Raw genomic sequence first — 6,673 nt, forward strand, 5'->3', positions numbered from 1 at the left:
ACTTGTCGACAAATGGTGCCTGTGCTGCGAGCAGTTTTTTCTGAATTTTGAATTTTTGGACATTGGGTGGTTGGGTAAACGAAGGGAAGCCTCCAAGGAACTTCTATAAATGTTATTCTAGGCATATATTGAAGTGTGTGTGATCATTTTGAGAAGTGTATTGTGTACATTGTGATTTCCATAGTGAAAGTCATTGCTTCCGTGGATATAGGCTTTGCCAAACCACGTAAATTGTGTTATTGTTCTTGTTCTGGTTGTGTGATTTACTTGTTATTTATTTCGCTATGCATTTTCGTTATTCGATCCATATTACAACAAATTGTTATTAGAGAAATTGTTGTTATGGCACCGAGATCGTCTTCTGCAATATTTGATGTTGTCAAATTTGATGGAACCGAAAACATCGGTTTATGGCAGAGGAGAGTGAATGACATTCTTGTGCAACAAGGAATGACTAAGGCTTTCCTTGATACTCAACTAGAAGAAATGGATGAGGCAACATAGGTAGATTTAAAAGCAAAGGCAGCGTCTACAATACATTTGTGTTTGGCCAACGAAGTTCTCTATTGGGTGATGGAGGAGGATTCTCTAGCGTCTATCTAACGAAAGTTAGAAAGTCGATACATGTCTAAATCTCTCAATAACAAATTTTTTCTTAAGCAACGTTTATATTGGCTTAAGATGGTTGAAGGATCAAGTCTAGATCAACACATCAATGTTTTTAACCAAATCATAAATGATTTGATGAGGGTTGATGTTAAGTTTGATGAGGATGATAAGGCTTTGATGTTGTTAAATTCTTTGCCCTCGACTCATACCTACGAAAATCTTGTGACCACTCTTAAGTGGGGAAAAAAAACTCTTGATCTGGAAGAGGTAACAAGTGTCTTGTTAAATTTTCATCAAAGGTTGAAGATATGTGATGAAGGAGAAGTATTTGTAGTAAAGAGTAGTAATGAGCAAGGCAAAGGAAAGTTTAAGAATGAGTCAAAAATCATCCCGACATCAATCCAAGAAGAAGAAGAAGGAAATTCGGTGTTATAAATGCAGTAAAAAGGACCATGTGAAACTGGAGTGTCTGGATTGGAAGAAGGGAAATTCTGAGAAACGTGAAGGTATTTCAAAATCTGTGAATGTTGTTCAAGAAGAAGATTCAACGAATGATGATGTTCTATTAGTTTCAGCAGGGTCGGAAAATCTAATGGACTCTTGGATACTTGACTCGACATGTTCTTATCACATGATTCTGAGTAAGGAGTGGTTCAACACTTACAAGTTAGTGAATTCTGAATTAGTTCTTATGGGTAATGATGCTTCTTGTAAGATCGTTGGTGTAATGCCCTAGACCCGCCACGTGGGGCCCGGGGTGTTAGGAGACCAACTCGCATCTCTGATACCATTCACACAGCGGAAAATAATAAAGCAACCTCGAACATAATATACAAGTGTTTTATATTTATACATCATCAAACTCATTTCACACATCCATAATATCTATATTACAAAACCTAGATAAAATATAATAAAACATAAAAACTAAAATATGACCATTTAAGTCTCACTCACAAAACTACCCTACCCTGGAACTATCTAAGCTCGATCTCCTGGATAACCTGAAAAGTTTAGAACATTGACAGGGTGAAACACTTCTTAGTAAGGAAAAAATAGTTTATAATAGTGTGTGACTGAAGGGTTTAATATATAATAAAAATATCCATCCACAATGCATTCACGATCCACAAGAAGCCCAAAATATCATGCTCATAATCACACATGGTCAACATCTTTGCCATACAATCACATACCCACAATCATCAATATTTTACTTATAAATTTCCAAGAATAGGGAAGTCTACCCGCCCATACAAGTAGGTTCCCTCTACTCTAGTGCTAACACTAGGGCACTCACCTCTCTCAGTAAGCCCTCGGGTTATGTATCTAGGTAAAGTCACCGAGAATAGGGAAGGTCACCCGCTCATACAAGTGGCTTCCCTTTACTCTGGCATCCATAAATAACTACCAAGGTACTCGCCTTTTTCAACAAGCCCTCAGGTGGAGTGATCTACTTTACCATAAATACTATATTAATTAAATTCACACACGGCCAACCACAATCGTTTCACATAATTTCGCACATACACCCATATCACAATCAACCCACACAGGATATGCATACAGTTTTCAATTTTTACCCTCATAGGGTCTACATTCACATACCATATGTATTCATCCACACAGGACCCTAACACACACATTATACATGTCCACACAGGACTGGCCCACACATGACTAATCAAACCATAGCATAAATGTCCACACAGGACTAGTCAAACCACAGCATAAATGTCCACACATGACTGGTCCACACAGTACTAATCAAACCACACGTATATGTCCACTCAGGATACAAAGTAACACTTCATTCATGGTAAATAGGTAAACAACCTCCTCATACCACTGCCATGTTTACCTCTCAATATAAACACCCATATAATGACCTCCTCATGCCACTGCCAACGTTATATGACAGTTATACTAAGTACGATATAACGACCTCCTCATACCACTACCAATGCTATATCGTAATTTACATGAACCACAACCCAAGTCAACAGTAACCAATCATTCAACATATTCACATTTTTACCACAATATACACAACATCAGGATTCGCAATCAGCTAATATATTCAGCCAGACAGAATTCACAGTTAAACAATTTTCACAGTCTCAATAATTCATCATTCCACATTACTCACAATCATTTATTTATCAAAAATGGTTTCAACCACACGATTTTTCCCAATATAATTTATCTATCTAAAAGCAACATTTTCAATGTCGGCATAGTTTAGAAAATTATGCCTGTATATATAGAAATTCATGCTTGAAACTAGTCGTTTAAAATTATTAAAAAGCTATTATAAAATATTTCCCCTTACTTGCTCCTCGAAATTCGACCCAAAATCAAAAAAATGAGACCCTGTAATCCAAAAATTTCAAATTCCACAAATCTTAATAAAACACCCTTATAATACTTCCTAGGCTCCAAATAACTCAAAATAATGTTAATACCTTAAATTATTTTACTTACCCTGGTTTTGGGATGTTTCCCAAACTTCTCAAATCAAAGATCCACTCCTCCTATATTGCGGAGAATCTTCCCAAGAGTCTCGTGGTAGCTTCCGATCGTCGAACCGAGTTAAATCCGGTCCAGAATCAAAGAGAGAAGGTAGTAGGGCTGAATTTCTAGTGAGAGAGAGAGAGAACATGCAGAAAATTCGCACTGAAAATGAAAGATCTCACTATTTATACACAAGAATTCATCGACGAGACACGTGGACTCGTTGACGAGTTCTAGTACACAATTCGGTGACGAAACAAAGAACTCGTCGACGAGACATGTACCCTCGTCGACGAGCTAAGATAGAACACTCATCGACGAGACTAGTTTGTTCATCGACGAATGCTTGCTACCCCCTTTTTCAAACTTATTCTTCCTTCCCTTTTATCTTCCATATTATTTCAAATGGTTTAAAATTTTTCCAGGTTGTTACAGTTGGCATAGGAAATGTAAAGATAAAGATGTTTAATGGTGCTGTAAGAACATTGTGTAATGTAAGACATATATCTGAGTTGAGAAAGAGTTTAATATCTCTTGACACTTTGTATTGTAATGACTTCAATTACAAGTCCAAAGGTGGAGTCTTGACGGTATGGAAAGATAATTTGACTATAATGAAATGGCAGAAACTGGTTGGGAATATTTACACATTGCAGGGAACTACCGTTGTAGGTGGAGTTGCAACTGTAGATGCTAAATAAGATGAGACCGTCTTGTAGCATATGCACCTTGGGCATATGGGTGAACATGACATGAAGAAACTACACAATAGGAAACTCTTGAAGGGCTTGAAATCATGCCAGCTAGAATTTTGCAGGACATGTGTTCTTGAAAAATAGAACAAAGCAAAGTTTAGACCAACTATTCACAAGACAAAAGGTATTCTTGACTATGTACATTCAGATGTTTGGAACCCATTCAGAGTTGCATTAAAGGGTGGACATGTGTATTATGTGAGTTTCATTGATGATTACTTATGGAAGGTCTGGGTTTACTTCACGTGTCACAAATCAAGTACATTTGCCAAATTTAAGATTTGGAAGGCTAAAGTAGAGAACCAGAAAGGGAGGAGAATCAAATGTTTAAGGTCGGATAATGGGACAGAGTACGCTGATTCTCGGTTTATGGAGTTTTGTGCAAAGCATGGCATTAAGATACATTTTACAGTTCGTTGGACACCTCAACAAAATGGTGTGGCGGAATGGATGAATCGGACCTTTGTTGATAGGGTTCGGTGTCTTAAATTGAATGTAGGGATATTGAAGAACTTCTGAGCCGAGGCAATTAGTATGGTTTGTTTTCTAGTAAACAGATCACCAAGAGCATCACTAGAGGGTAAAGTGGTGGAAGAGGTATGGACAGGAATGCAGTAGACTATTCTGAATTGAAAGTATTTGGGTGTCCAGCCTATGTCCATGTGTCTATTGAGGAGAGGTCTAAGCTTGACCCGAAGTCTCGTCGTTGCATCTTTTTTAGGTATCCGATAGGTGTAAAGGGGTACAAGCTATGGGACTCAGTGGCAAATAAGGTGGTGATTAGTAGGGATGTAGTCTTTGATGAGAAGGCTATGGTGAAGCGTACTCAAGAATGTGATGAACAGATTCAGGAGCCAAAAAGCTGGGGCAGTGATAAACATATTGTGCAGGTGAAGTTGGAAGCTCAGGGCAACAGAAATGAGCATGGTCCTATGGTTGCAGGGAGCTCTAGCTTGGAAAGCCAACAAGTCGACAATATTCCGTTAAGAAGATCCAGATGCACTATTCGGCCTCTGCCAAGGTATGGGTTTGAAGAATTAGTCTCGTATGCTTTTATTACTAGTTGCAATGATCTAACAACATTTCAACAAGCAGTGCACGACCAGAAGAAAGATAGATGGATGAGAGCAATGATTGAGGAAATGGAGTCACTACGTAAAAATCAAACTTAGGAATTGGTTCCAAATGGGAAAAGACTGATAGGCTATAAATGAGTGTCTAGGAAGAAGGAGGCAATACTAGAAAAGGAAGGTGAGAAGTTTAAGGCACGATTTGTGGGAAAAGGATACTCACAGAAGAAGGGGATAGATTATGATGAGATCTTTTCTCCTGTGGTCCGACATACTTCGATTAGAGTTGTGTTTGGGTTAGTACCTCATTATGATCTTTATTTGGAAAAAAGGGATGTGAAGACGATGTTTTTTCATGGTGACTTAAAGGAACAAATCTATATGGTATAGCCGAAGGGTTTCATTGAACCGGAAAAAGAAAATTTAGTTTGCAGGTTGAAGAAATCTCTTTGTGGGCTGAAACTGTCTCCAAGGCAATGGTATAAATAGTTTGATTCCTACATGATCAAAATTGGCTACAAAAGATGTGAGTATAACTGCTGTGTATACGTGAACAAACTTGATGATAGCTCACTTATTTTCTTATTATTGTATGTCGATGATATGTTGATAACTGCAAAAGTTTTAACTGAGGTGAATCAGTTAAAGGACCTTTTGCATAAGGAATTTGACATGAAAGATCTTGATTCAGACAAGAAAATACTTGGGATGGAGATTTGCTGAGATAGGATTGCAGAGAGATTATCGCTATCTTAGGGCGGTTATGTGCATAAGGTGTTAGAGAAGTTTAGCATGGTTGATGCAAGACTGATGAGTACACCTCTAGCGAATCATTTTTAGTTGTCTACTGCAGATTGTCCAAGTTCGGATGAGGAAATCTGAGACATGTCAAAGGTCCCTTATGCTAGTGTTGTGGGGAGTTTGATGTATATCATGGTTTGTACGAGGTCAGATTTGGCTTATGCGGTGAGCATGGTAAGTAAGTTTCTTTCTAATCCAAGAAGGCAACATTGGGAAGCCATCAAATGGATACTTAGATACTTACAAGGTACATCGAGATATGACATCATATTCGGCAAGCAACAGGATTGTCCTTCAGTTATGGGGTTTGTTGATGCTGATTATGTTGGAGATATGGATGACAGAAGGTCTACAACGAGATATGTGTTTACCCTTGTAGAAGGACTGTATGTTGGAGATCCATGGTACAGTCTCTGGTAGAATTGTCCATGGCTAAGGCAGAATATATGGCAATTGCCAAAGCTGCAAAGGAAGCCTTATGGCTTACTGGTTTAGTTAGAGAGCTAGGGTTACAACAAGATGGTGTGGTTCTGCATTGTCATAGTCAAAGTGTCATTTACTTGGCAAAGAATCAGATTTATCGTGCTAGAACCAAGCACATTGATGTGAGGTTCCACAGGGTTCGAGAATTGATTGCTTCGGGTGAACTTGTGTTAGAGAAGGTTCATACTTTTGAAAATGCAGCGGATATTCTGAATAAATCAGTTACTTCAGATAAGTTCAAGCATTGCTTAGACTTACTCCATGTCTCCAAGTGATAGAAGGAAGACATGCCCAATAAGCGTTTTTCAAGTTCAAGATGGAGCAGTTCATGTTTTTCGGGATTCCCCTAAAGGGCGTATAATCGCCAAGGTGGAGATTGTTGTTTGTGGCTCTTATACTTTGTTTTTTTAAACAAAGAAGGAAGAGGGGAAAAACATGAAG

This window comes from Malania oleifera, chromosome 12 (assembly GCF_029873635.1).
Source record: "Malania oleifera isolate guangnan ecotype guangnan chromosome 12, ASM2987363v1, whole genome shotgun sequence".
Taxonomy (NCBI): Eukaryota; Viridiplantae; Streptophyta; class Magnoliopsida; order Santalales; family Ximeniaceae; genus Malania; species Malania oleifera.